The sequence below is a fragment of the Rhinichthys klamathensis genome, unplaced genomic scaffold, assembly GCF_029890125.1.
Source record: "Rhinichthys klamathensis goyatoka isolate OS25496 unplaced genomic scaffold, OSU_Roscu_1.1 h1tg000274l_1, whole genome shotgun sequence".
Lineage (NCBI taxonomy): Eukaryota > Metazoa > Chordata > Actinopteri > Cypriniformes > Leuciscidae > Rhinichthys > Rhinichthys klamathensis.
In genome coordinates this window covers 1,007,349-1,030,650 of record NW_026606793.1, presented here as the reverse complement: position 1 = coordinate 1,030,650, position 23,302 = coordinate 1,007,349, and the positions used below count along the sequence as shown (strand labels likewise).

The 23,302-nt window shown below is 39.1% G+C and overlaps 1 protein-coding gene across 1 annotated transcript in view; it reads left to right on the top strand.

Moving 5' to 3' along the window:
• Positions 1-23,302, top strand: part of LOC130102548 (zinc finger protein 271-like) — an 86,503-nt gene that overhangs the window by 48,642 nt on the left and 14,559 nt on the right. The window lies entirely within an intron of this gene.

Here is a 23,302-nt window from a genome sequence, read left to right as displayed (position 1 = left end):
ATTTTCTTTTCTTTCCTTTAGTTAGAGGTTTAAATGGTAGAATGGTTTTCTTTTGTTTCTTTCTTTCTTTTGGCGTCACTATCCCCTTTCTTTTGGGTTGATTTGTTTAGTTCTTTTTCTTGTTCATTCTTCTTTTTCTTTTTATTGTAAATTTGTACATATTGGTTGTGGCTTTAATCATATATACTTTTGTGAATCTACTTTATAGTTAAATGGTTTCTTTTCCTTTTTGTATAATAAATCATTTTCATTGGCAGTTCGTGTTTTTGCAGGGTTTCTTGCCGCCTCCTATCCTTCTTACAGTTTTTGCATATTTTTTTTAGCGTTACTCCTCTTGCTCCTAGACAAATCTTAGAGGGGTCGTAACACCTGGTTACAGGTTCCCAAAGACTGCTCTGCCACTTTCCATTATATACCCAGACCAGAACAAAAGGCTTGTACAAATATTTTTTGGGGGTTAATTCATGTACCCCAGGGGGGGGGTCGCACCTGGTCTCGGGGGAGAGGGGAGGATTATCAGATCTCTCGAAGAGACATCACCCAAAGAGGAGAACAGGATTCTCCTGTCACGGTGAGACACGGAGATGAACCCAAACGCAGACAGTATAAAATAAGACACGGTTTAATGACAAAAACAGGAAAACAAAACCCATTAGGGAGCAAAACAGATGGAACACAGAATACCAGACTGACTAGACTAAACTGGGAAACAAATGAACAAGAAAACAAACAAGACTTCAAGAGATGCTAACAATGACTAGATGTACACAGGGTACTCACGATCAACGTATAACAATGAACCGACACAAGACAGCAAACACAAGGGGATTAAATAGGAAGACTAATCAAACATAACAGGTGACACGGGTGAAACACTAATGACAGAATCAGGATAACAAGGGGGCGGGGTAACGAGACGAGACAACACAAGCACATGACCAAAACACAAGGCCATGTGCTTGCACACAGAACATGGGTCTGTCATGATCCTGCCAAAATACTAGAACTCACAGACCTGATGGCAGAATCATGACAGTACCCCCTCCTTAAAGAGCGGCTACCAGACGCTCCCCAAGGAGACATTAAATGCGGGACAAGACTGACAGAGACATAGACCAGACCCAACAAAACATGACAAATAATAACAGGGGCATACAAGCGTGAACAATGACCGGGTTGGGGTGAAACATCAGAAAAAATAAACAAGGAAGGGGAGGCGGAGGGACAACAGGGTCTTTGAGCGAGAGTCCAGGGTGGGTGGGCGGGACGGTGATCTTGGAACTACAGGGTGTGGGCTTAGGACGGGGCATGGGTGGAGTGGTGTGAGTAGACGGAGAAACAGTCCTAGGTTGAACCATGACGGGGGAAACAAACGGGAGTCCGGGGGCAGTAGAGACAGGGACACACGAGGAGACAGTCCGGGGACTTCTGACCGGGAACTTGGTTGGTGACGGGACAGGACTGGGTGCCGCGCTCACGGCGACCGGCTCTGGAACAGCGCTTGCCGTGGCGGCCTCTGGAACAGCGCTTGCCGTGGCGGCCTCTGGAACAGCGCTTGCCGTGGCGGCCTCTGGAACAGCGCTTGCCGTGGCGGCCTCTGGAACAGCGCTTGCCGTGGCGGCCTCTGGAACAGCGCTTGCCGTGGCGGCCTCTGGAACACCGCTTGCCGTGGCGGCCTCTGGAACAGCGCTTGCCGTGGCGGCCTCTGGAACAGCGCTTGCCGTGGCGGCCTCTGGAACAGTGCTTGCCGTGGCGGCCTCTTGAACAGCGCTTGCCGTGGCGGGCTCTGGATGACAGTACCCCCTCCTTAAGGGCTCTGGAACGGGCACTGGGTTCAGCTCCGAAACACCGAACACCGGCCTCTCTAAGATCCGAGCCAGACGCTCCAGATAGTCCCAGCTCAGGAAGGCAGACGGGGCGTGAACAGTCTCTAGCTGGACAGATGGGGCGTGAACAGTCTCTAGCTGGACAGACGGGACGTGAACTGGCTCTGGCTGGGCAGACGCAGGTCTCCTCCTCCTGATTCGCGGAGCCGATGATGTCTCGGGAGTCGAACTGGGACAAGTCTGTTCTCCAAGCCTCACGAAGCCTAACCTCAGATCCTCCGGGATCACCGGCAGACAGGCAGGAGGTGACGACACCATGGGACCCTGTGACTCCCGACGAACCAAGCAGTCCACCATGTCCCGGAACGGGCGGTGGGCCAGCCTCTCCCGTTCCGCCAGAGGTGGAGGAACTTTGAGACCCGCGATGAGGTAACGGTTAACCAGGCTCTCCGGTAAAAAAATTCTCTTTGCCTCCACGGCCTGAGCATATCCTCTCAGGGACCTCTCTCCCTGGGGAGGGAAAGGAAGCTTGCCCAACTTGCTGTCGTTGATAGCTGACTGCCACCATAGTTCCTGGTCAGCTGATTGTTGTCTTAGTGGGGATGACATACTGTCCGCTGGGTTCAGAATTGGTCGGTTCATTCTGTCACGGTGAGACACGGAGATGAACCCAAACGCAGACAGTATAAAATAAGACACGGTTTAATGACAAAAACAGGAAAACAAAACCCATGAGGGGGTTAAACAGATGGAACACAGAATACCAGACTGACTAGACTAAACTGGGAAACAAATGAACAAGAAAACAAACAAGACTTCAAGAGATGCTAACAATGACTAGATGTACACAGGGTACTCACGATCAACGTATAACAATGAACCGACACAAGACAGCAAACACAAGGGGATTAAATAGGAAGACTAATCAAACATAACAGGTGACACGGGTGAAACACTAATGACAGAATCAGGATAACAAGGGGGCGGGGTAACGAGACGAGACAACACAAGCACATGACCAAAACACAAGGCCATGTGCTTGCACACAGAACATGGGTCTGTCATGATCCTGCCAAAATACTAGAACTCACAGACCTGATGGCAGAATCATGACATCTCCTAAGTGTTCAATCTTTCTCATAATACCAATGCCTGCAATGAAAGTAAGAACGTTTTACCAATCATGAAAAACAATAGATTCACAAGAAACATCATATGTGATATATAGACATTCTTGGTGACTTGACTCCGGGGGGAGAGGAAGGGAGGAGACGGGGGAATGCAGAGATAAGGAAGGAGAAGACAATCTCCTGTGCTCTTCCTTTGCGATCTTCTGTCCAGGGTGTGTTTTATTGCTTTATGGTGCATTTTATCTCCTGCCTGTCTTCCACTATCTCCTTGAGTCTGCCCAATGTCATGTTCGTTCATCAATGACACTTTCTAACCATCTCATCCTCTGCCTTACGCTTCTCCTCCTGCCTTCGATCAATCCCAGCATCAGGGTCTTTTCTTATCATTAGGTGGCCGAAGTATTGGAGTTTGAGCTTTAGCATTAGTATCTGTCCTTCCAGTGAACAGTCAAGGCTGATTTCCTTTAGGACTGATTTAATCTCCTTGCAGACTCTCAAGAGTCTTCCCCCCCAATGGTAACACTTTACTTGAAGGGGTGTGCATAAGACTGACATGACACCTTCATAACCATGACATGACACGTTATGAAAATGAAGGAAGTTGTATGCATGTTTATGACAACTGTCATTAAGTGTCATTCGCTCAGTTATGACATTTTTTATGCAAATATGACATTGTTTGAAATGTCTTTGTTATGACACCTTGTCACCGTATACTTTTAACTTTAGTAATATTATATTATCTGCAAGTACTTTTTTAAAAACAACAACATGTTAACCAGTGGTGGACAGTAACGAAGTAAATGTAATTCGTTACTGTACTTAAGTAGCTTTTTTGCGTTTCTGTACTTTACTCAAGTATTTCAATTTTGGGAGACTTTTACTTTAACTCCACTACATTTCAAAATCAGTCATTCCTTTTTATTTATGAGTGAAAACGTAACTGATCAACCAATCACAGTAGGCCTACAGCGCGCGCGCTTTGTTTTGAACTTGCCTTGGCGGTTAGCCTGGTAATACCAAACTCTGCTACTTCGCTTTGCTTCATAGACAGAGTCTGGCATGGCATCATTAAAAAGTGTTTTCTTTATCGCAGGGGGGCGCTCGTCTGAAGTATAAAATCATTGGTTACCCGTAAGCCAATCACATAACGTTTGGTTCGTCGTCGTCGTCGGCAGCCGTCCGTCTCGGGAGACGAAGGTGTAGCTCGGTGTGTCTATCTGCACCGCCGGGAATGGCTGTGCAGACCAATTCTAGAGTGGCAGTCCTTGCCGCACTGGGCGCAGGAGAAGGGGGATGGCTGGTCAGGCTGCTGTTGCCGCTGCTTCCGCCTAGCTCTCTTTGCCACGGCAGTGTCGTTTCGTGCCGCTTCTGCTTTGATTGTTGCCTGCCGGACTGCTTGTCGCCAAGCGGAGCGATCATCAGCCAGGCTCTCCCATGCGCTGGGGGCAATGCCGCATTGCTTCAAGTCCTTTTTGCAGACGTCTTTGAAGCGCAATTTGGGGCGCCCTGTGGTTCTGGTGAGATCAACAGCAGAATCGCCAAGGCAGCCGCAGTCATGGCCAAGTTGAATCAGCGAGTGTGGAACAACTCCAGCCTCACTGAGACGACCAGACTGCGCGTGTACCAAGCCTGCGTGCTCTGAGTGGCTAAGGCTAAACCAGGCTTGGTGTTTAAAGACTGTACAGACTAGAACCTGGTGATGTTAAGATTTAACAGATAACATGAGAGAATCATGGGCACAAACATAAAAAATAATCATAGCTTTGTTGCTATTTGGTATAACTACATTTTCTGTGTTTCTTAACAATCATTTTGAATTTGTCCAGTCAAATTACTTTACAAAAGTCATTTTTATTTTTATTTTTTACTTAAAATTAGTTTTTACTTAAAATTAGACTCCACTGATTGGAAAATATCTGCCCATCACCTGTCCAACATACAGCCACAAAAAGGGAACACAGATTCGGCGGCTGACTATTAGTGAGATTTCTTAAAGTCCCTGTAAAGGCAATTTCAAAAAAAAAATCTAAACACTTTATAAATGTTAGAAATGTATTGCTAAAACATATTACAAAGACTGTGAACTGTGAAGTACTGAATTGTGGAGTTAGACCGTTAAACAGTTTTTCACCATTGCTATTTTACGGATGTTATGGGCGGGGCTAAAACAGGGCTCGATGACGCACTGGAGCCCTTGAGCTCCTGGACACGCCCCTACTTGATGACGCTCTGAGGCCACTGAGGCTGGCCGCTTCTAACAATATTATAGAGCAGATTCACATCAGTGTGCCGCTCAATCGCGAGTTACTGTCAGTAGCTACTATTATTAGTAACACAGCCTACAGATTGCTAGCTACTAGCTATGCCTTCGTCACGGAAATGCGTACTACCTGGATGCGATCACCGGATCACGTACAAAACAGATCGGTGTCCTTGTTTAAATTTCCGAAAAACGATTACATCAAGAAGAAGTGGATTAATTTTGTGAAGAGCCAACCTTGATGGAGAGCTGAGGATCACCGCCAAAACCCGCCTCTGTAAGTGATCATTTTACACGGGATAGTTTTATAAACTTTCGTCGGAGATAACTGTCTGGGATTCACTGATAATCCGCTGTTACTGGTGAATGGGGCCGAACCGACTCCCGCCTGGCCTTCATCCTCCCGTCGCGCCGACAACTGGTGCCATCATCGGCAGTGCGTGCCCACCGTGCTAGCATCCATTCCGGCTGTAGAGTTGAGTGTGGCGAGTCGACGACGGCAGCTTTCCCGCGAGTGGGCGTGGTTTCAGCGCAGCCAGTGGACACGCCCCCAGCGTTTGAGTGCAGAGATTACTGCTCATTTTTTCAAGATTTTGATAGCTTATTTTATGTACTTGCTGACTTTTTTTATCATTCAAATTTAGCTGGGTGACTAATAACAAATTTTTCTGTGGTGTGACAAACTCAAAACACATACTTAATTTTGACTTTACAGGGACTTTAAGGTGGGTGTCTTAATTTATTCTTAAAGGGTAACTAAACCCCTGGTCAGAGCCTGACTCCACCCACTGGCAATATTTGAAAAATGCTGGAAAAGTGGGCAGAGCCCAGCAGAGATAGAGGGGATGAGCCGAGGGCGGGGCTGAGCGGGGGGCGTGCACCTGAGACCCGCAGTGACGGATTGATTGACAGCTGCTGTCAGACTCTAAAATGGAGAGTGACGCAAGTAGCTTTGCAACAGAGCGGTCAATTGAAGTCGAGGACTTTTCTCCCCCAGCTTCACCTGAAGTGGAGGAGGGTGAATTGTCTGTGGACACAGGGCCATATCAATTCGAGCCGCTGGCTCAAACTGCGGTCTTAACTCCCGCATCGCGATCGGCATCTGATGAGTTTTGTCGAGTTGATGTCAATAGTGCGTGCTCTCTGTAGGCATATTCATATTCTGTCGCTATGTGAAAAAATCCAGCAAAATGTGCTGTCGCGTTTGTCGACCCCAGAGGATTAAAAATATCTTCATTTGTGTTGTGAAGATGAAAGAAATTCTTACATGTTTGGAACGACATGAGGGTGAGTAATTAATGACGGAATTTCCATTTTGGGTGAACTAACCCCTAAACCAACTTTTTTTAGTTAATGATCTGTAAGAATGCAGCTTCATAAATGCTGTTCATTGATTCGAGTAACTTTTTTGACATTTGGATATAAAGTGTTTTAATTCTACAATATATGGTATAAAAACGTCTGATAAAAACCACGCTCTTGGCAGTATAAAAACCATCTTGTTTCGTCAAAACCACTGTGAGTCAGGAGTTGGAATTGCGAGTATTTAAAACGATCAGGATAGAGTGTTTTAGCATCTATTTAGCATAGCATGTATATAGGTATTTAGATTATTTTGTGTAGCCTATGTAGTTAATTAGCATAGTTGTTAGTGTAGTATTGTTAGAAGCATAGTTAGTAGTATAGTATTGGATCAGTTAGGATAGCTTCAAGTTAGCGTAACGTTAGATTTATCTGTATTTAGTACAGTGGTCAGGATGGTAATGCAGTAGAGGTGGAAATGGGTTTCTCCACACAGCTGGCGCTGAAGAGCGACGCAGTGCCAAACGCTGCTCCTCCTGCATGGACTCCACCACCGCAGTCGCGTCTTGATGTGAGTGAGCATGTGTGTTTTAATCACAATTTATGGTTAGGCTCAAGTTCTGTTAACTGTCACCCCCCTTTTTTTTGCATAGACATAAAAATCACTATCCAAACTTAAATGGTTGTAATTCAGGAATGCTTTGGAATATAGACCTATGGCTGGTCTTGTTTTAAAGAAGACATTTTCCAGATTATTGTAGAAGTCTAGAAATGATAAAAAATGAAACAGAAAAAAAGTTATATAAGTTTGAGTTTATGAAATGGTGTAATGTAAAAATATAATTATTAATATTTTATATAAAATATATATATTACAAAATATATTTTACTCTAAAACTGCAAGAAAATTAAAGACAAGAATCTGAACAAGTTGTATTCCAAATTTTAGGTTGATATCTAAAAAAATGAGCTTTCAGTAAGATTTTATTTGGGCGCAGTACCCAACTTTTTCACTAGGTGAACACCAGACTCCATTACTGCCCATATAAGGGCGCCTCCATTTTCATATATGTTTTGAGTGATCTGAACCATGTATTTCCATAATTTTCATACAATTTATGAAGTAGACATCCTATTCAGAAGTAGTATGGGTGGTTTGGCAGTATTTGATTTGAATTCAACCTCTAATAAATGCACAAAAAGACTACGTTATAGCGTTATAGCTCGCAGCCAATCAGAAATCGAGAATCCATAGATTTTTCTTTATATTTAAAACATTTTCAGACCTTTTTTTCTCATAAAATGGAATTGGTGTTATCTTTTGAACTCATGGCATGAAAACAAACTGAGGTTTCTACCAATCTTTCATGATTTTTCGTGTTTATTGTTATTTCAAAATAAAGGCCCAAATACTCCTAATGAATATGAAATATTCTTGTTGCAAATTGATAAATTACTGCTCCTCTGTAATTTATTTTAGATAACAAGCTTTCAAATGATATATAGTTTGGCAATATTACTTTAGGTTTTTACTAAGATATTATTGTTTTAAACATGCAATGGCAAATGGGCCCGCCGGCGGGCCCTTACAGATGTGGTCAATAAAAATCAACATGTGGAAAGATATCTGTTGGTACGAGAAGAGACGGCGCCAATATGTAAAGGTTAATAAAAAATACAATGGATTTGATATGAACTTTCTGATATAAACGGTCCAACTACTTACAATCTGCAAGAGAGTTGAGGCAATGGCCAATGACAGCAGCTGGAGTAAAAGTCATAGAATTTTGTACGAGTGCACTTGCACAATATCATATGAATTTGCTGACTTGGCCAATTGTATGAACTATTACTACATCAACATGACGCTTTATTGTGGGTTCTTACTGATGGGGTAGTGTAGTATGTAAAACAAAGTTTAAGAAACATCAAATGCTGTGCAAAATGTAACTGCAGTAATGTTCAATCAAGGGTTAAGACCAACACAGACATACCATTGGAAACATTTGCCTTTGCAGCTTTTTTCCTTCTCCATAAACGCACAAGATGGCCGAATTCATCCCTCTCCACGAAGACAGGTTTAACAAGCCCTTGACAGCACTTCCTTTTCAGCTGAAACAAAGAGAAATATATACATGTTGAGGCAGTGTGTTAAAAATGATCCGTGACCAAATTATTTGAGAGGAAGGACTTTAAGGAAAGTTAATAAAACATAAAATAAGGATACATTCATTAAAGCAAATCAGTTATAACTAAATGTGTTCATCATTACCTAATTTGAAGGACCTGTTCAGCCTCCCTGGCAGCTTCTTCAAGATCAGCACTGGGAGCTTTGAGATCAAGTTCCCTGTTAATAGCAGCTTTCTGACAGAATTGATCAAATTTTGATTTTTAAAAATATTCCATGATGAAGAAGAGAAAGAAAGAGAGCAAAAAAAAAATTGTTAATTAATTACAGTTAAAAAAAACTGAGAGAGAGAGAGAGAGACAGAGACAGACAGAAAGTGAGTTTTTGCGAGAGATGGCCTCTTAAAAGAGCTGTTGGATTAAAGGTTGTTGTGGGAGATGGAGATGGAGTATGTGATCTGAAGTATCTGGGATTAACAATTCCATTCAGATGTATCCAATACCTGATCCATGAGTTTAATAGTGTCGATGGTTTTCTCACGTACTGCTCCACCTTTGCTTTTAATAACTTGGATAAGTGGAGCACATAGCCCATCCAAAGAGGCCAAAAATCTTGCTTGTAATGGCACAGTTGTGATGCGCAAGAATTCTGCATTTATCTGTATGAGAGAGATACAAACAATGGAACATCAAAAGGTATATAACTCATCTCACAATTCAGATGTCACAAAATACACAGCAGTACTTTGATACGAGTTCCTTAAATATAAATTACTGCAATGTAATTACTGTAGCCTTTTAAAAACTTCTCACAACAATTACTGTAAGCCTCATATCTCAAAGTGGTGTCTTAAGACACCCAATACAGTAAAACGTTTTCTATATAGTATTAGTTTTGACATGATTTAGCTAATACCTCTTCTTCGCGAAACAATGCTGGCCATCGATTTTGCAACTCCTCCACACTTGGTTGTTTCTCCACAACTTCTTGTCTTCGTAGAGCAAATGTCCGGGCCATTTTTTCTTTGATAGTGCCCAGGTTGTTTCTTTTTTTCACCTCTTTCAAAAGTATCAGGCGCTCCATTTCTAGTTGCTCTGCTGACTCTCCAGCTGGAAAGGATGGCATGTGATTGGCCTCACCACGTTTAGACCGTTTCACATTTTTCGCTGGTAACAAATCACCTGTTGCTTTGTTTTTCAAGGAATTGACTGCATATTCAGAGCATCCAATGACTTTCAAATGTGTACGAAGGTTTCCCATCTTCATTTTAAGTCTCTGTGTCCACCCATAGCAACCATTGAAAGATCCTCTTTCTGCCAAGCAGGGGTGTTTTTTTACCAGTGCCTCTGATACTTCACTAAAGTCTGCACTGCTGGGGTAAGCTTTATACTTGTAGATCTCATCGCAGACCTTCTCTAAAATGTCAGATTTCATTTTTGCAGTGATGGACAGTCTTGTGCCATTCTCCTTGAAAGCAGCATTTCCCTTTTCTAATTGCAGTTCGGTATCAAGACAAAAGCCAGGAATTTTAAATTCTTTTGGCCATTGTTGAGTACGCGAGGAAACTGACTCTGAGGAAGCTAAGGACAGTATGACTGTGGTATCTGTGTTACCAGAGCCAATGGACAAAGTATCATCACTAAATATAATTTCACTTGCTTGAGTTGTGGATGGCTCTACATCTGGCTGAGAGATTACCTTCAGAGTGCCAAAATTAACAAGTTCTCCAGTTTGTGTCAAATTTACAAATGCATCACCAAAGTCTCTGTCCAGATACTGGAGTCTGAATTTACCATTTAATCCACAAGCTTTCCTCACACTGTCATTGAGCTCCTCCACTGATTCTGGAATCCCATTTGGCAGCAACAACTTTCTTGAATCTTCTGGACTCAGAATTACCAACAGCTTAGCAGATTCTTTCCCTGCCATAGTTGATAGAAGTTCTGGGGGAGGGGAATGGATAGAATTTATTAGTTCTACATTTCCAAGATCTAACAAAAAATAAAAGATAGTTTCAAATTTCATATCTGACTTTTTTTTCTCAATTTCAAGTTTATATCTCTCAATTCTGACTTTATAACTCACAATTTTAAGTTTATATCTCACAATTCTTATTTTAAAAAAAGTCAGAATTGTGAGAAGTTTCTTATTCAATGGCAGAATCAAGCTTCCATAGAGATCAATACATTTAGCATAATTTTCACAAAATCATCTCAGGCACTTTATAATGTTTAAGAACCTAACCTCACACATGAATATATCGCTTTGGAATCACCATGCGTCTGCCTTCAAATGCGTACTGAACCAGTGGGTATGGGTCTGTCAGATTATGATGCTCTAGAAGTTCAATTTTCTTGATAGATGGGATCAAGATATAGCCTCTATAATGTTCAGTGTACCATGCATCAAGTCTTCTCACAGTAAATAATGGCTTGTCTTGTAGAACAATAATCTGAATAATCTCCCCAAACTCTGGAAGACCTGAAAGCTCCCCATGAGCAATGACCATGCTTTCTCTGTAGGTGTAGCCTTCATATGTCACTTCCTTGGCCAGGCACACAATATCCAGGTTTGGGTGGTTCTGCCTTATAGCTTGTGATATTTCTTCATTCAGGACATCAATGGGAAGATTAGAAACATGTGTTACTTCCAATTTTGATGTGAGGGAGCTGCACAGGTAGAAATGATATGCCATATGGTACTGATGCCTCTGTGATAATGACTGGAGAACATTTTTGAAGCATTTTGAATGACGCACAACTCTTTTAAAAAAGCTATGCTTTGCCTCAAAGCGCATAGTCCAGAGAGCAACCAAAGGTCCAAACTGCAGAATGAGCTCCGGATAATGCTCCAAATAATGGTGTTTGGGCAAAATTCTGGCACCAGGAAAAACCTCCTGGAATCTTACCCTATGCTCCGATATCTTACTGGCAAGATAAGATACGGATTCTTTGGTCTGGGAAGGAGAGACAACAATATCTACAATGTCCTTCAAATCATTTAAAACTTGCCAGGCAGGTTCGTTGGGAGGAACTTTGTCTCCAATCAAAAGAGGTAAAAACCTCAACAAGCTCCAGTTTTCGTGGGCATTTCCACCGATTGTTTTTCTAGCTGAAAATGTGAGCGGAACAGCATGGGGACGATTTGTTTTGTCATTCCATTTAAAAGGAAATTTCTGAATTGATTCATTGAGGTATACCAAAGTAAAGTATTTTTTAGATAAAAATACAGTCAAGCACAATGCTATCTCAACAGGGACAATGCCTTCAAAGAGGTCATGGACAATATCTGGGGGGAAGCCTGTTGTAATTTTGAAGTGTGATAAATTCTCTGAAAACACACAACCACGTTTCACTCCACAATGATGTGTTAAGTCATTGTGCCTGACAACCTGAAGATGAGCAGCATGAATTTCTTCAGTTCTCAGACAAAATGTTCCTGATCCAACTTCTGTAGATTGAAATTCTTCTTTCTCTGCAGTACAAAATCTGCACACGTATCTTCCTGAGAAATTTTCCACAAATCCTGCAAGGCTATGAGCACCAAGGTTGTCAGCAGCAATACACTGAACTGTGCCTTTTATTGTCTTTCCCAGATTCGCAATAAACAGTCCGTGTTGCTCCAATGTGACAAGGTCATCTATCAGTGGTTCCAGCACTTTGTTGTACCCATAATGCTTAACATCAATGCTATTACACAATGCAGCTAAATTTATAGAAGACAGGGAAGACTGACATCCTGCATGTAAATTACCTAATTTCCAATAAACTGCAAAAAATTTATGTTTTTTCTTTGATGTTCCAATGGGGTTACATATCTCAAACTCATCAACATACAATATCAATGAAATAGCACTGTCTGAAAACAGAGCATTCTGTTGGAAGTTACTCGAATCAAAAAAGCATGTATATTTACATTTATCACCTCTGTAAACAGATTTTAAATGTAATGTATTATCAAGTATCGGCTGGCAATTTAAAATCTGCTGCAGAGACTTGAGTATGGGAACGTACTGAAATGTCCTTCCATCTTTTCGGTCAAGCACATACTCTATAGGCTCTACAACTAAAAAATTAGCTTTATAGTATGCCTTTCTTTTCCACGTAGAAGAAAGGGAACCTTGCTCTCCAATCCCAGTTTGAATTGGGTGTGACTGGCAGATAACAGAGGCTAACTCCTGCACAAGAGCTTGTTCAAACTCCAAATTACGTTCTTGCAGTTTCTGGTTTATGGTTTGATTGATGACTGGGATAGACACATTGCTAATTAAATACTGCAATTCCTGCAGAAGATCATCGATGGCCACGCCAGGTACAAGGAATACATGCTCTAACTTTAACAAAACCGAGGCTATTTTACGCTCTATAGCTTTGGGCAAATCTTCTGTTATTTCTGTGTCATGGTAAAAAGTAGTTGTCTCATCAACTAAAATATCTTCATCTGATTCAACATTGCCTACTGAGTCTTCAACATCTGGTCTTTCATCATCAACAATGCCAGGTTTCAAATCTTTGATAGAGAATGACTTGTGTTTTCTTGACTTGTGCGTTCTGAATGATCCATAAATATTGGTCTTGTACATGCAACCATGAAAAATGCAGGTAACAGTTTCATGATTTTTCAGATGTTGCACAATGTGATGAAGATAATCTTTGAACGATGATGTGTGTTTGTATTCACACAGTGCATATTTAAATGTTGTCAATTTATCTTTTTGAGAATCATGTTCAGAGTGGCTTCTTGACAAATGGCTCTTAAGGGCAGTCCAGGTTTTAAATGAACAAGGACAGCTTGAATAAGTGCAAGGGTAAGCAAGATGATGTCCAAAATGTCTGTGGTCAAGCTTATAATGCTTGAGAAGTTCAGATCTCTTGCATTTGATGACACCACAGTCTTTGCATTTCCACATTCAATAATAGCTGAACTGAAAAAAAAAAAAAATAGTTGCTATAAAAATCTAAACTACAGTTAGCAAAATAAAAAGAAACAATTCTTACTCCAAGACCAAATTCATAAATTAAACTGCTCTTACCAAAAAATTTACTTCGAAAAAACAATCACCAACTTTCATAAAGAAAATAAAAATGCATGGATATACTCAGGGTCCGAAATTAACACCCACCAAGCGCCAAATGCGGGTAGATCTTCCGTTTGGCGAGTAAATCTCAAAAGGCTATCCGCCACACTGGCGGGTGAATGTTCATACCAAAATAGTAATGTAATAAAATGTTTATTACAATTGCATTTTGTAATGTTATAAAATGTTTATATTTTGAATGTTTTTGTCCCGCCATAGTCTTATTTGATCGGTGAGTAGGCCTAATGTAGACGAACTGCTGCGCGTGTGACAGGACGCAACTGAAGAACGAGCCGAGAGAGAGAGAGAGAGAGAGCCCCGGTCGCGCGGGCGCACTCTTTCTCTTCGGAGCCAGGCAGAAGTATAAACAAGGCTTCACCGTCTCCTAAGCGCCGTCTTGCTCTCTCTCCTGGCACATATTAATCAAAATAAATCGACACAATGGTAAAAGGTCAGAATACCATAGTTTCATGTGCAGCATTCGGATATATTTTTTTCCCTGAATTACCGCTGGGTGTGAATTGTGCTAAAATACCTTATCTTCTCTGAAAAGCGTTCCGCACATTCAGCTGACATAAACCACACTTTAAATAAACCTATCAAGTGATTAAATGTTTTCTGTGTTGACAAATCTTGTGGGATGTCCTAGCTGCCGGAATAGTCACACAACGCGTAGCTACACATCCGATAATGACACGTCCAATTCGCGAACTAATGACTCCTTTGAACTGATTCATTTTAATGAATGGTTAAAACAACTGATATTTCCAGTGCTTCAGTTACTGATCGGATCAGTCAGAGTAAATGGATTAAAAAAATAGACAAGAGTAAAACTAAATATTTACTCTGAAAAACTAATATTTTAATGTGTGTAAATTGTGTAATATGTGTGTAAATAAAAGTAAAAATGGAAAATAATAGACCAGAAATATGACCAAAAATAAATTAATTTAGCCTATATATAAATTCATGTATATGTGACACAAAAAGGCTGTTTATTATTTTGGCCGGTAAAAAATATGCTTGGCTGGTGGATTTTTTCATCTACCAGTCCCCGTGGCAGGTGAGCCATAAAGTTAATTTCGGACCCTGGATATACTTTTGCATAGGGATGTGCTCGAATATTCGATCTGTAATTATTATTCTAAAAATAAAATACTATTCGAATTTTATCGAATTTATGAAGCCGTAGCCTAATTGCTTTGCTGGCCGTAAATGCAGTGAATCCCTGATAAATCCCAAGCACTAACTCGCAGTTATAATTAAATCCTCTGGGTGGCGCGTTTAACAAGTTGTTTGTATTTGATCACATAATGTCGTCGTCTGCCTCGCGAAGTTTGGAATTAGACTACTAGTTGAAAATTATGTTACTAAATGATCTTGCAGAATGGAAATTACTTTTGATCAAATGAATTAATTAATCTGAGTTATAATATCAACACAATGAGAAATCACATGAAATCCAAACAGGCGAAAAATGTGAGAAAAAATACAATTATACATAAATAAGGAAATAAAAGTATAAATACTCATTTATTTGTAAATTTCTTTATGTATTTATTTATGTATTTTTGCTTTTTTACATTTCTTAGTATATTTATTTAAGTATTTATTTATTTTGAATTAAGTCAGCTTTGGCATTCCATACTAGAGAAGACATCTATCCATAAAATTCCTTTTTCGTCTTCTTTGTGCTGCGTGGTGATTGGAGACCAACAGCCAATCACAATTGACCTTTAATTTTCCGATTGGTTGATTTTGTGGCACACTTGTAACGCTGTTGCAAGTTGAGCGCGCGTGTGTGTCAAGAGTTGAGCGCGCGTGTGTGTCAAGAGTTGAGCGCGCGTGTGTGTCAAGAGTTGAGCGCGCGTGTGTGTCAAGAGTTGAGCGCGCGTGTGTGTCAAGAGTTGAGCGCGCGTGTGTGTCAAGAGTTGAGCGCGCGTGTGTGTCAAGAGTTGAGCGCGCGTGTGTGTCAAGAGTTGAGCGCGCACAGAATTAAGAGGTTGAGCGAGAGAGAGGGACTTGACAGGAGCGCAGAGAATAAGTTTGTGAGAGAGCACCTGAGTAAACTGCGTGAGAGGGGTTATTATTGCACGTTAATATGGATAATAGTAAATACATTTATTGAGCACGGAATCGTTTTTTCTTTGCTCAAACGATTTTTTTTTTTTGCGATTGTTAATTTCTGTTCAAAATATAATGCAATGTGCTTGCAACATAGTTCTCTGTGCTCAAAACTTACAATTACTCGCTCAGGAATGAGGCACATAACGCCATAGAAAGACAGCTGTCCATCACTGCGACTGCAGGTAAGCGCAGCTGTAGAGCGAGTGATCCGAGAGATAACAACTTACTTATCTAATAGCAAAAAAATTTTTTTGACAATACTTCCCTTAAGTTTCATTGAGGGATACAGGTTTAAGAACAGAAAACGCAAAGTGCTGTTAGAAACTTAGAACACCGTGACCGTTTGTGTCTCTGAATCGTCTGTCAGGGCAGCGCGTTTTATCACTCGAGCATAAATTGCTGGCGGCGCCCCTGCATGTGGATATTATTGTTTTTCTCAACATAAACGTGAAACAATAAACACGATAATCATATGCTGACTCGAGTGTGTGTGTACATTCTGTGCGATATCTGGCGCAGTCTGCTACTCTGCTTTATTAGGCGGTTTTTTTCCCGCTCGTGCTGCTTGAGTTTAAATCCTTTTGTTATTTATATTTTGTTTACACACAGGCCAACTGTTTAATGTTTTCAATTAAAAGAAAACTTTAAAATATATTGTAAGCTTGTTGTGTATATTGCCTAATCGTAAGCTTGTTAAGAAATGGTGACGAAAACTTTTTAAAAATGTACTTAAAAAATAACGTCTTTTTCGTTAAATGTCATTTAAATAGGCTAAACGAATATTCGATTTTTATGAGCCCGAATATTCGAATGCAATATTTTTTTAAAATGCCCATCCCTACTTTTGCACCTAAGAGCAAAAAGTTTTGCAAGTTTTGTTATTTTTAAATACATTTATTAAATAGGTGTAATTTGAACACTTATCAGTAACTATTTTAAAAGCTGCAAAGATGTCATGTCATACAGATTTCATAAAATAATGTAATTTGTTGAACTGGGAGGAAAAAAAAAATCGATTGACCTAGCTTTCTCAAATTTGTGACGTTTTAAAAATCGATTTTATCTATTCCAGAATCATATTAATTCAAATTAAATTTATAAATTGAAAAATACAATTATTTGCTAAAACACTTGCATTAAGTTAACTGATCCTTACGTGATTATAAATGCACGGTTGTTACAAACTCAACATAATTTCTAAGATTACTCACCTTATGTAATTTTGTGATAACCACGTTATCCTGCAGACAAAGAAGATGGTGGCTGATACGATTTTTCACAAGCCAAACCAGCGTCAGTGGTCACATGCCTAAATGGAACGCAAAATTGTCATTTGATTATATAATAATTTTAGTTACATCACACCAACTAACTAAACTGTTACTTGGCTCATTTTTAAGTATAGACCACTCTTCCTTCTTTATTTTTCTCATTCACCAATGTTTCTTCATCAATCAAATGTCAGAATGTTTATGCAACCATTCAATGAACGCAATGCAGATATACACGCAATGTATACAATCTCTACCGATAGTAACAATTATATACTATCTAGGGTTTTTCCTGGCTCAAAATGAGGTGAAGGTGGTAAAATCCTGAGCTAGGGCTGTCACGATTATTAAATTTGGTAGACGAGGAGTTTTAACTTACCGTACTGACGCCCTGTTTGAATGCTGAATGGAGAATGATTGACAGCTGCAGCGGCGGGAAGACGAATTTAAGTGAACTTTAATTTAACGATGTAAAATTCCTTCTGTTCCTCACAAGATGATATAAAATGGCTTTAGACCACTTTAATCAATATATTAGAATTCATGAGGGATTGAGTAACACAGATATACACAAGGCCGTAACCAGGGTTTGAAAATTAGTGAGGTCCGGGGTGTTGTGTAAAGAATTTTGCTATAATAATGGTTTGGCCATTGGAACCACATTTCCCAATGGACATTAAGCTGTGACCCTTTTTTTTTATGGAATTTGGCATATATATATATATATATATATATATATATACAGGGGTTAAATTTGGATTTAATTATGTGTGGGGTAGTCTCTCACTAGGGGGGTCCGAGGGTTTGCCCCCCCGGGATTTTTTTTGTGAAAAATAAACCAAAATGGCACTTTCTGGAGAGTTTTGTGCAAAGAAAAAGTAGGTCTAGCAAGTTCAACGCAATCTCACGACCAATTCGTCCGAATTTGACGAGTGATTAAAAGATGGCTAATTCGTACGAATTCGTACGACCTCATTCGTACGAATTTGTACGATTTGTCTAAACCCACGTGATGGGTAGGTTTAGGGGCGGGGTCAGGGTCATTCGTACGAATTCATACGAATTGGGCAACTCGTCAAATATGTACGTTTTAGCAAAAATCGTACTAATTCGTACGAGTGAGGTCGTACGAACTGTTACGAATTAGCCATCTTTTAATCACTCGTCAAATTCGGACGAAATTCACACAGATCAAACACAAATATGCTGACTGAATAGATTGCTAGTTGAGAAACACTGCTTTAATTAATGTTTTTATGATGGCTTTGTGAAAGGTTAACTAAACAGCATGAGCCGTCTTCCAGCTGGCCAGTAAGTTATTTGGCAAATTTCATTCTGTAGGCTAACATACAGATCTGTTTTATGCTATTGTTTTTGATAGTGTTATACATTTCTTACAGATAATCGATTGTCATTGCGTTTGTCTTACCGAATGTGGTAGCTTTATGCAATTACAGTTTGTCTATAAGCTTCTTTTTTTTTAAATGTATTAATGCCGACAGTTAAATGTTGCCAGATATTGCTACGAAAAACAAGCAAAACAAAATAATAATAATAATCCGAAATAAGTTCAAAGCTTGTGTTTTGGAAATAAGGTTAATATATCACTAAACCTTCCCACATTAATAACTTCCTAAAGTGTCACATTAAATCAGAAAAACAGGTGACTACTGCCACCTTTCTATTAGGTGGATCTGGCAACACGGAGGCTGCACCCGCGTTCACAACGCGCTCTCAAGCCCCGTTCAGTTCACTGCGCCAGCTTCTCGCAGCAACATGAATTGCAAACACTCATATGAGGTGGTTTAAACACTGCTAATTAATCATTCAGAGAGCTTGACATTTTATTTTTGAATGTAAAAAAAATGACCGAGGTCCGGACCTCGGTGACCTCATAGCTGGCTACGGCTCTCTGATTATTTAATTATCGCGTCAGGCCTAATCTGAGTAACGTTAGGCCTATGCGAGTCGTGAAAGCCTGTCTGAGTTTTTTGGACAGCCGGATGGGGCACGACATTTGACGGAGGCGACGTAATTCTCGATCCAGGAAAAATCCAACTAAATCATGTAATTTAAAGTCCACAAATTATCTATTACTAAAGTATTTATTAATGGCTATCCATCGTTTAACGATAAAGATTTTGACGTCATTACTAAGGCCTAACGACCGTTATAGCTACACTTGAAATACCCGATGACTATGAGCAAAATAAAACAAATATTCAACAAAACAAGTGGAATCTACTTTAATAGTATACAAGTGTGTATCAACGGCGATAAAACTGAATGAAAACTTATTTGTAGGATTACTCACCAATGCTGTGGAAATTGCGTATCAGCAGTGCGGTCTTCATACAGCAATACAAGATGGCAGCTGAAAAGAAAATTCTCGAAGCAAATTCGATGACGTTATGGTGTCACGTGGTTTGGTCGTGGATGTAAAATTGTAATTTGATTTAAAGCAAAAGTTTAAATTACACCGAAAAAAATTAGTTTTACTTCAAGACAAATAAACTCAATTACATTAGACCAATGACAAGGTAGAAAGGTGAATTTATTGAGTCAGTTCAAGTATAAAAAGTTATTTAACATAATGACAAGCCATATGCACTTTTTTCAGTGAAACGACAGTTACTCTGGTAAAACCATGGCAAGTGTTGTGTTACTGTTTCAACTATAAACACCACAGTAAAACGACAGTTACTCTGGTAAAACCATGGCAAGTGTTGTGTTACTGTTTCAACTACAAACACCAGAGTAAAACTATGGTTACTGTAGTAAAACCATGGCAAGTGTTGTGTTACTGTTTCAACTACAAACACCACAGTAAAACTATGGTTACTGTAGTAAAACCATGGCAAGTGTTGTGTTACTGTTTCAACTACAAACACCACAGTAAAACTATGGTTACTGTAGTAAAACCATGGCAAGTGATTTGTTACTGTTTCAACTACAAATACCACAGTAAAACGACAGTTACTCTGGTAAAACCATGGCAAGTGTTGTGTTACTGTTTCAACTACAAACACCAGAGTAAAACTATGGTTACTGTAGTAAAACCATGGCAAGTGTTGTGTTACTGTTTCAACTACAAACACCACAGTAAAACTATGGTTACTGTAGTAAAACCATGGCAAGTGATTTGTTACTGTTTCAACTACAAATACCACAGTAAAACGACAGTTACTCTGGTAAAACCATGGCAAGTGTTGTGTTACTGTTTCAACTACAAACACCACAGTAAAACTATGGTTACTGTAGTAAAACCATGGCAAGTGTTGTGTTACTGTTTCAACTACAAACACCACAGTAAAACTATGGTTACTGTAGTAAAACCATGGCAAGTGTTGTGTTACTGTTTCAACTACAAACACCACAGTAAAACTAATTACTATGGTACAATTTATGGGCACTGTGCTAGCAGGATCGAGCTAATATACTGTGGTAAAATCACATTCATTCAGTGGCATTCGCAACTGATTTGTAAAGAAAAAAACATCAAACTACACTTATACTTACACATGAATTGCCGACAGTCACAACGATACATTAAATAGATCTTTAAATAAAATAAAACAGATATTGATTACGGCGTTCAGGGACATTCTTTTTCTTGCCGCATTTTGTTTTTATTGGTAACGACAGTCAAAGGTCATTTGATGACGACACACCCGATAAACGAGACTGTCATATATAAGACTGCTAGAGGGCGCTTCATTTTAAAACGCCACTATAGGTCGTAATACGCTGCATGTACAGGACAGTCTCTCAAATTCACATCAACGTGCTCTCAGGTATTGCTACTTTTTTACCTTCATAGATAAGCAGCGGCTAAAGCTGCTTAACTTCACACACACAACACCCCCTGCTGGAGAGATTATCGATCCGCAATCTACTGAGATTCCTGCACTTCCTGGATGTCCAATGTTGAATTTACTGTCAAATTTGAACCACAGAATTTGTGGAAGCGAATTCGTAAAGTGAAATAAAATGGACCGAAAATTACCTGTTCAACAGAACTAATAGAACATTTTGGAAGTGAAATCTAAAAGGTGAATATGGATTATTGAATTTTTATTAATGAAAATGTGTGTGAAATGTTTTGAATTTAAATGTTTAAATCTTAAATATAAAACCATGTTGAATTTCAGCCCATAAAAATGCAAGCCCTAAAAATACAATGTATTAAAATACAACCACTGTTAATGCAATGCAGATTTATTCAATTAGTGCAATTCAACAATCTTTTTTGTTTAAAAACATTTAGCGTTATTTTAACTCCATTTTTTTTTTTAAAGAAAGCCATTTTGTTTAGATTTTTTCATTCGGTTTTTACATTTTGTGTACTAATTTTCTGTATTTTCTGTTTGTATTCTTATAAAGAGACAAAAAATAAACATAGATGCTCATTAAAACATTGCTCAAAGTAAAAATAAAAAAAATCTTGTGGTGGCCTTAGACTTTTGTACGTGTACGTGTATTAAAGCAGAGTGCTCTGGGTAATATTATATACCCTGTCAAAACATACATTAATCATTGCCGTTGCATTTGTATTTTTCAAAGATGTCAGGGAAAACAAAAAACTATATTTTATCATTCAACACATTCAAAATAAAAAAAGATTTGTTTTTCCAAACTGTTTGGAGCAATTTGTTATATTTTTGTAATTTTTATATATTTGTAATTTTGAAATACAACATTAAAGAGTATATTTGATGTGATGAACTGCTCTGTCATTTATCAGATTTACCAATTGTTCTAATTTCAATTTGTGCTGGTTAATTATGATAGTTATGGGTAGAATTGGGGGGCGGGGCTCCATTAGGCCCCTCCCCTAACCACATGTGATCTCACTCCAGGCAACAAATAGCATATCATTAACAATGTATAATGCACAGACTGTGAGCTGAAGAGTGATACACAGATAAATATGTGTTTTTGAAGGAGAGAAGGGCTGATGTTGGACGGATGTCTTGAGGAAGAGATTTCCACTACAGACTATTGAGACCGACAAAATATGACGTAAATACGGTCAAAGAGATTTATTTTAAGCTTATGCATCGATATTATCCAACGTTCATGGTATCAAAATTTAAATTGAGTATAGATGCAAATTGCATCTTTTTTGGGCATTGTGATCATACAAGAAAACTTTGACAAAACATTTGCCAGTTCATTGTAAACGATATATATAAAAACGTTTAGCTTTATTTCAAGGATGTTTTGTTTGGGTTTTTCCTTTTTGAGAAGCAATATGAGATTTTTTTTTTCTTAAAAAAAAAAACTTAATTATTTTGCTTGCAAAATATTTTATCCACAAATGTAAAACTATGAAAGTTACCCCTAATTTTTCTCACTTTCAAAAAGATGTTAAGATCTTGTAACATCTTCTTGAAAAGTATTGTAACAAAAAAGATACTAAAACTTTGAATGTATGCTCATTGTATGCATATGTATGCATTTTGTATATTATTTTTCTCTATTTTTAAAATTGTAATTTGTTTTATGTTTTGTTGGGAGATTTTTTTTAATTGATACTTCCTCTTTTTTCATTTTAGTTTTTGTTTGTGTATTTATTTGTTTTTCTTTCTTTCTCTGAAATCAAATGTGATATCAGTCCCTGAACCTCTGGCTCTATTTTCTGGCGTATGGATTATGTCTCTCCACTTTTGAATTTTGTAAGTAAATGTTTATTAATTTAGGCTATTTTATTTTTAAGAGCACACCGAGCACTAGCACTATTCACCCAGGCCACTGGGTGGCGCTCGGGTCTGGTCAGCCGATAGAGATAACACAACATGAAAGACTGGCAACACAGACGCTGCAAACACTGAACACGTGCAAGTCTTGATGTAAACAAAACGAAAATCAGAAGAAACAAAAGACAACTTAGATGTGTGTGTTGTAATGCGCAGCGTGCATTTCTGTCAGTGATGGAAATGGATTGGATATATTTGCGTGTGTGAAAACCAGCGTGCTAACGTTGTGTGTGTGTGTGCACAGCAGGGATCGAGATGAGGTTTGTGTGTGTGTGTCTGTTTTTCGAAAGATATGACCATCATGCCTAGCTCAGTCGTAGTCATAGCTATGTAAATAGCAACGGAAAGACAATAATAAATCAAATTAACCTCAAAATGGATGTACAATTATAATCAATATAAACGTTTATAATTTAAAC